The sequence below is a fragment of the Numida meleagris genome, chromosome 1, assembly GCF_002078875.1.
Source record: "Numida meleagris isolate 19003 breed g44 Domestic line chromosome 1, NumMel1.0, whole genome shotgun sequence".
NCBI lineage: Eukaryota > Metazoa > Chordata > Aves > Galliformes > Numididae > Numida > Numida meleagris.
Genome location: NC_034409.1, coordinates 133,757,307 through 133,763,517, shown reverse-complemented (window position 1 = coordinate 133,763,517; position 6,211 = coordinate 133,757,307). Strand labels below are relative to the sequence as shown.

Sequence of the window (6,211 nt, the reverse complement as noted above, 5' to 3'; positions counted from 1 at the left end):
CCATAGCCAGTTGGGGTTTGAAAATGTGCAGGGATGGGCACTCCACAGCCTCTATGGGTAGCAGTGCTCCAGTGCTTGCTTCCTCTCAAGAAAATAGCTTTTTCGTATGTTTAAGTTCAGTTATCTGTATTTAATATGTAACTAAAGCCTAGACCTGCTGCTAATATTTATTATTAGTTAAAGCCACAGGACAGCAACAAGTGATATAAAAACACATAACAGAGGATATTTACTTCTTGATTATAAACTTTTATATAGCTAATGCAGAGAATTAAAATAATCTCTTGAACAGTGAATTTAAAGAGAGCTGTATGATTGTGTTGTTTTTTTTTTCTTTCCATCAAGTAGATTGCCTGTATTTTTCATTCCTATTCACCACTCCTGAAGGATTGAAAATACTAACAAATGTCATGGAAACAACTGTGGGATCTCCATGGTGATACTGGTTGTGTATGCGCTGCAGGGAAACTGTTCTGTACCCTTGGGTCTGCCAGTCGAGGCCGTACACCTTGGCCCTGCCTGAAACTGACTCAAGGGGACTTCAGTAAGCATCATCTCTGTGTCCTTTGGGAGGAAAAGTGGGTTTGCCGAGTATTGATGTACTCCATTAACCCACTTTATCAGATGATGACTGAGGAATTTGTGTAGGTTTCTCTTTGTCTGAAGAGCTTTTTGCCCCCAGCAGTTTAACCACTGTTGAGATTGGTTGTAAGGCAACAAGCTTCCCATCTAATGGCTCTGAGTAACCATAATTACAAGCAATTCAAGTGCCACTCTTGATGGAACAAGAGTCTGAATGATGATATCCCTTTCTTTCTATTCACAGCAGAAAAACAAGGGTCTTCATTACTCAGACCCTGTTTGCAGAGCTGATGGCTCTTGAAGTGTCTGCCAAGACAACACAGGCTGAAAGGCATCTAATAAACCATTCAACCAATAGTAAACCATATCAATGGATCATCAAGACAAGACCTAATAGTGCACAGAGTCAAAAGACTTGCAGCTTGAGCTACAAGCCACGTATTGTTATATATCCAAGGGGCAATCAGAAGGAATCTAAACCAGAAATACCCCAGAATATCATTTTAGAAAGTTATAAAAGAATGTAACTATTACTAATGAAGGTAATTAGATCTTTTTCCTTCCTCCCTCAGAATTTGTTAGGACAATAGTAAAACTTCAGTAATCTTTAGTATCACTTTCCCCACTCATGCGTCTGCAGAGAAGGAGGGATTCCATCAATATAAATAGTATCTCTCTGGAACAAAATTAGCATTGGTAAGAGAAGATGTAGCCCACCTCCTGCCTTGGTTTATCCCGAGAGGGTTTTAAACTTCCCGGTTATAGTTTGGTAGCGATTCTGTGATTATCACAGACGTGCTAAATGAGAAATGCTCTTCGGGGTAGTGACAGCCCTTGTCTTAAGGCACTGGAAATAGAAGGATCCACTTTAATGCCAGTCCTTAGGTCACAGCTGGCCATGTCATAGATAATGACTTCATAAAATAATTGTCCAGCTCTGTCCTAAGGAAGTACTTGGCTCACTTATTCCTTCGGCTCCACTTGGAAGCTTATTCTAGAATATCACTGTCCTAATGGTAGGAAACTTATGATTTCCAGTCTAAATATATCCAGAGCCAGTTATTGTGTTTGAATAGCTTTTCTTCTTCCCAAGGGGAAACTTACTCTGATACATATTCCCTTACTCACTCAGGTCTTATTCACAGAAGATTGTCACTCCTACAAGCCTTCTTCTGGCTTGTTTAAATAACCAAGATCTTTCTGTCTCCCTTTCTTCCCTGTCTCCCTTTTTCATCAGTCTCACTAGAAATTACTGAAACTACAAGGCATAAATATTAACAATCAGTTTTTTGTGGTTTCTTTAAAGCAAAATTTGGACAACTCTGGCAATGCCTGGAACTATTGGATGAGAGGTCATACACAGAGTGATTTTCTATAAAAGATGAAGAGAATTCATGGATGATTTTTGATAACACCTATACGTTTTTTTAAAAACAAATTGTTAGCAGCATTTGTCTTGACCTACCTGCTTCAGGTAAATGCATTATTGTCTCAGAGATGAGAAGAAGGAAACCTCTCAGAAGATGAAACTACCTGCCATAGCATGTAGTCAAAAAATAGCCAAAATAGCTTTTTTAAAGGATGGAGCTGTGTGTACCTGCCAAAAGTAAGGGGCCCATGCTGAAGGATTACTGAGGGGAAAACCTGTAAGAAGGCAGGTCTGTAACCATGGGATCACCTAATTAAATAAAGAAAAAAAAATATATATATATAAATCACCTACTCCAATTCCACAAACCACCACTGCTTGGCTTTATGTTGTAAGGTTTTTCCTCCTATGCCAGACTTTAAATAACACCTTTATTTCTTTTTAAGGAGAGGTTTCTTCAGAGGAATGCAGAATGGGAAACTCAGACAGACTGCTTTTAAATTGATGGGCATGTGGGTTTCTATTGGAGTTTTTTTTGGTTCTCCTAACTCCTTACTGCATCTCACTCCTAGGAAGGAAACTCTGAAGTGGTTCGTGCCACTGCTCAGTTTGCCAGTGTCCAGTGCAAAGACGAGTTCACCCCTGGAGAGTGTCACATCACTCTGCACTCACACAACATCCATGAGAACTGGCAAGCACCAACAAAGATTGTGCAGAGAGGCATTTCATACTTCTCCCTGCTCATGAGCTTCTGGGCTGTTTTGTTTTGTTCTGTTTTGCTTTTATGTTCTTTTAATAAATCCCAAGGCCTTTCATCACTAATGCAGCACTAGACAAAACAAGTGGGAAGGATTATATGAAATTTGATCAACAGCAACAAAAGGCCAATGTAACTGGGGGGTTACTGCTCTGCTTGTGATGTTTTAACTTTTGTGACAGGCAGAGGCTTTAATTTACACTGGGATTTCCTGCATGATTTACAAAGTAAGAGTGAAACCCCTTATATCCATTCTGATAGATCTCCCCCTTCATCCATCAGTGCTGACAGCGCTAATCTGTGAAGAATTAGTGACCTAGAAGTTCAAGTCAGCTATTCCCTTCGTCTGGCTATAACACTACTCATGGCAACTGCGTATTAGAGGAACCAATAAATGTCAGTGTGCAATGTGAAGAAAAATGACCGATGGTACATTTTTGCATGAGAAAGTGGTTTAGAACAAAAAGCATGATTATCAAATCATCAGCATAAAAATGGAATGCAGATGACAGAGTGGTCTGTAGAGAACTTGATTTTTGTTAACTAAATTGTTTCTGTTCCCCTTTCAGAAAGCACATCTTTCAGTTAGTTGGTGTTACTTACAGCACACCATAGCCAGTGTCTATCTACAGATCAGCTTGCAGCTTCATGTGAAGCATCCAGTTTCCTGAGGGATGAAAAGCATGGCTAGTGTGGAGCTTTCAAGGATCAGCTATGTCCAACTCATAACTGAATTGGCTTAGCAGCACAGCATAGACTGAAAAGGTCACAGTGATTTTGGATACTCAAAGTGGCTCCACCTGGCTCTTTTCTGATTGAGCTTGGGAATATCTGCTGCCATCAGGTGACCATTTCAAAGGGTACTTACCAATGAAGCTATTGAAGGCACATACAGAATACAAAGAAAAGAAATAAATCATCTGTCCTTCCTTGAAGAACAGCAACATATTTTCTCAGCAGGCAAATATATGAGGTATGTTTACTGTAATACTCCAGTGAGATCAGAAACATAGGTTTTATGATTTCTCCCATCCATGGCTGCAAAATGCGCAGAATGCAGAAATTCTTCAAACAAAAAAAAGGTCAATAGTTCCTAGGATTTTTTTTTTTGTCCTTTCATAGTCTGAGTTAGAACAAAACGAGGCTAGCAGGTCAGCAACAATGAGGTTGCTAATTATACCTAACAGTCATCCAACTTTTTTCCCCTAAATTATGTAGGTCACTCTGAAAGTAGTTCTTCCTATTTTTTCCATGGGAACTACAACAGACACAAAAAGTACAATAACACTATTTTAATAGAGCAAATTCTTAGCACAAAACACTGCTTTTTAACACAGTCACCACTAGTAGCTATACATTTTTGCCAGTAATGAATAAGAGCCTCCATGTTGCACTAGCTAAGATTTTTCTGCACCAGTGGAGGTGACCCACTATTTCACAGCTGCTGTGATGGCATCATTGCTGAAATGCAGTGCCTCACTGTGCTGACATCCACTGTTTGGTCTCCATCAATGTTCGGCAAGCATCAAGGAATGTCAATGGGTGCATTTTTTTTCCACATGGAGGAATTTAGTGACATAACTTTGCTTCATACACACTTCCATGTCAGACACCATTTTGTCAGACTGCCCCTCTGCTGCCATCTGTCACACAGCAACAAAATGTAATGGAATATTGGTGGGAAGGTTCAGCCTCTACTGCCATACCACCAACATCCACATATAACATCATGGGCTGACATCGTAAAATAGGAGGCATTACTTTCAGAGCAGCCCTCGTAGTTGACTAGTTGAGATAATGGATGAGAGTTAAAATAATTTCAGGTAGCAGTAACTAGGGAATGCAGTATGTCAGTACACACTCATTTAGAAATATCCTTTTGGGCTCATGATGACATTTATTACCATTTGTACCCTACTATCTATTGGAGGGAAGCCAGGCTGACCCTAAACAGGGGAAAACAGCATGCTTGCTCAGGAGTACTGAATTTTACAGGAGGAAACCTCTTGACTGCTATTTTTCCAAAAGCTGCATCTTCCCAGACTTGGACCATATTTTTCTCTCTTTTTTGTCAAAAGTTTTACCTTACTGAATGGGTCTGACTTTTAAAGGTCAGTGCAGGCCTGTCCAACCCCTTCAAAACTCTGGACTACAGTTAGGTGAAGCTGTTCTTGAATGGCATTTAAATGTCAGTTTAAAGAGTTCAAAACTTGACAAGGAGAAATACTTCAAAATGGCACATAGCTCCTGTAATGCTGTGCAGCCAATTTTTGGGGGGAAACTATAAAAAAGTAGTGGAGTATGTCTTATACTAAGATATGGTTTCCTCTTTACAGAGGCCTACAGGGATTGCAGGATCTGGCCACACCTTGCCACAGTGCCTGCTAGTCACCCAGAGCCTTTGCTGGAAGTGGATTTCTCCAGGCAATGGTGGAAGAGTGACTCCATACTTCTGCCGTGAACTCCTGCCTTCTCATTGTACCTCTAGTACTACCTTGATATGATATATTGGATTACCATACAGTTTAGACTGTCTGGAGCATTGTAACACTTGTATGCTCATTTCCACAGTTTCCTGCCAATGATAAAACATGATACAATGATAAGATGGCAGTAAAGAAAGTGTCAAAAAAAAAATGCTGAAAATGAGCTTGAGAACTGCAGATACGTCACACATAAAGAGAGGCTGTGCAGGCTGGATGTCCTTGGAAGCCAGGAGGGGTTTTAAACAATATCCAATATACACATCCTATTTCCCATTTGACAGAAGATACATTACAGGTCCCAGAAAACTGGGTTTAAAAGGCAATAGGACAAGTCTTTCCCCACAAAATCCTATCTCAGGACAAGGTAGAAGTTGAGAAATCATTATCTACTGAGAGAAAATGATGTGACCAGCATATCCCAAGGCAATGTTCACATTTCAAAAGAAGACGAGTCTTTAATGTGTTCTCATATTGACAGTTGCAGTAAGGAGGGGCTCAGAGCAGGCCGTGTCAGAGAGCAGCACTTCTCTGCTGTGCCTCTTGAACGTGCACCTGGGTAGCTTAGTCTGGAAGGAAAAGAGAGTGGCTGTCTGCCTGTGACAATGAATGGTAGGAAAAGGCCTCTAGTCTATTAGCAATTAACTTACAGTTTGACTTTATGTCTTATTACTGCAGTGACTTATAAAACTATTTTTAAATATGTGGTGGGAACTGGCATGAGGCAGCAGAAAGGCAACAGAATACTTTATATTTTTAATATTTAACCCAGAATTAGTCTCAAAAGAATGAATGTGCTTTCTCAGTTCAATTTAGAAAGATTATTTGTAAAAAATGAAGATTCCAAATTTAGTAATGAGTGTAGTTGCACATACGCTGCAGAACAGTACCCAAACCACAACTCCTATTTCACAGCCCAGTAGTCTGGGATTGGTAGCAATGATTTTATTTATCATCACTTTGAAACTGAGGCTTGAAGAATGAAATTTACATTTTCTTAATTAGGTCCCTTAAGAACAG

At 39.8% G+C, this 6,211-nt stretch overlaps 1 long non-coding RNA gene across 1 annotated transcript; it reads left to right on the top strand.

Moving 5' to 3' along the window:
• Positions 464-5,923, top strand: LOC110392857. The gene is made up of 3 exons (XR_002434655.1): positions 464-544; positions 3,278-3,681; positions 5,045-5,923. It is a non-coding gene; the product is annotated as an uncharacterized LOC110392857 (long non-coding RNA).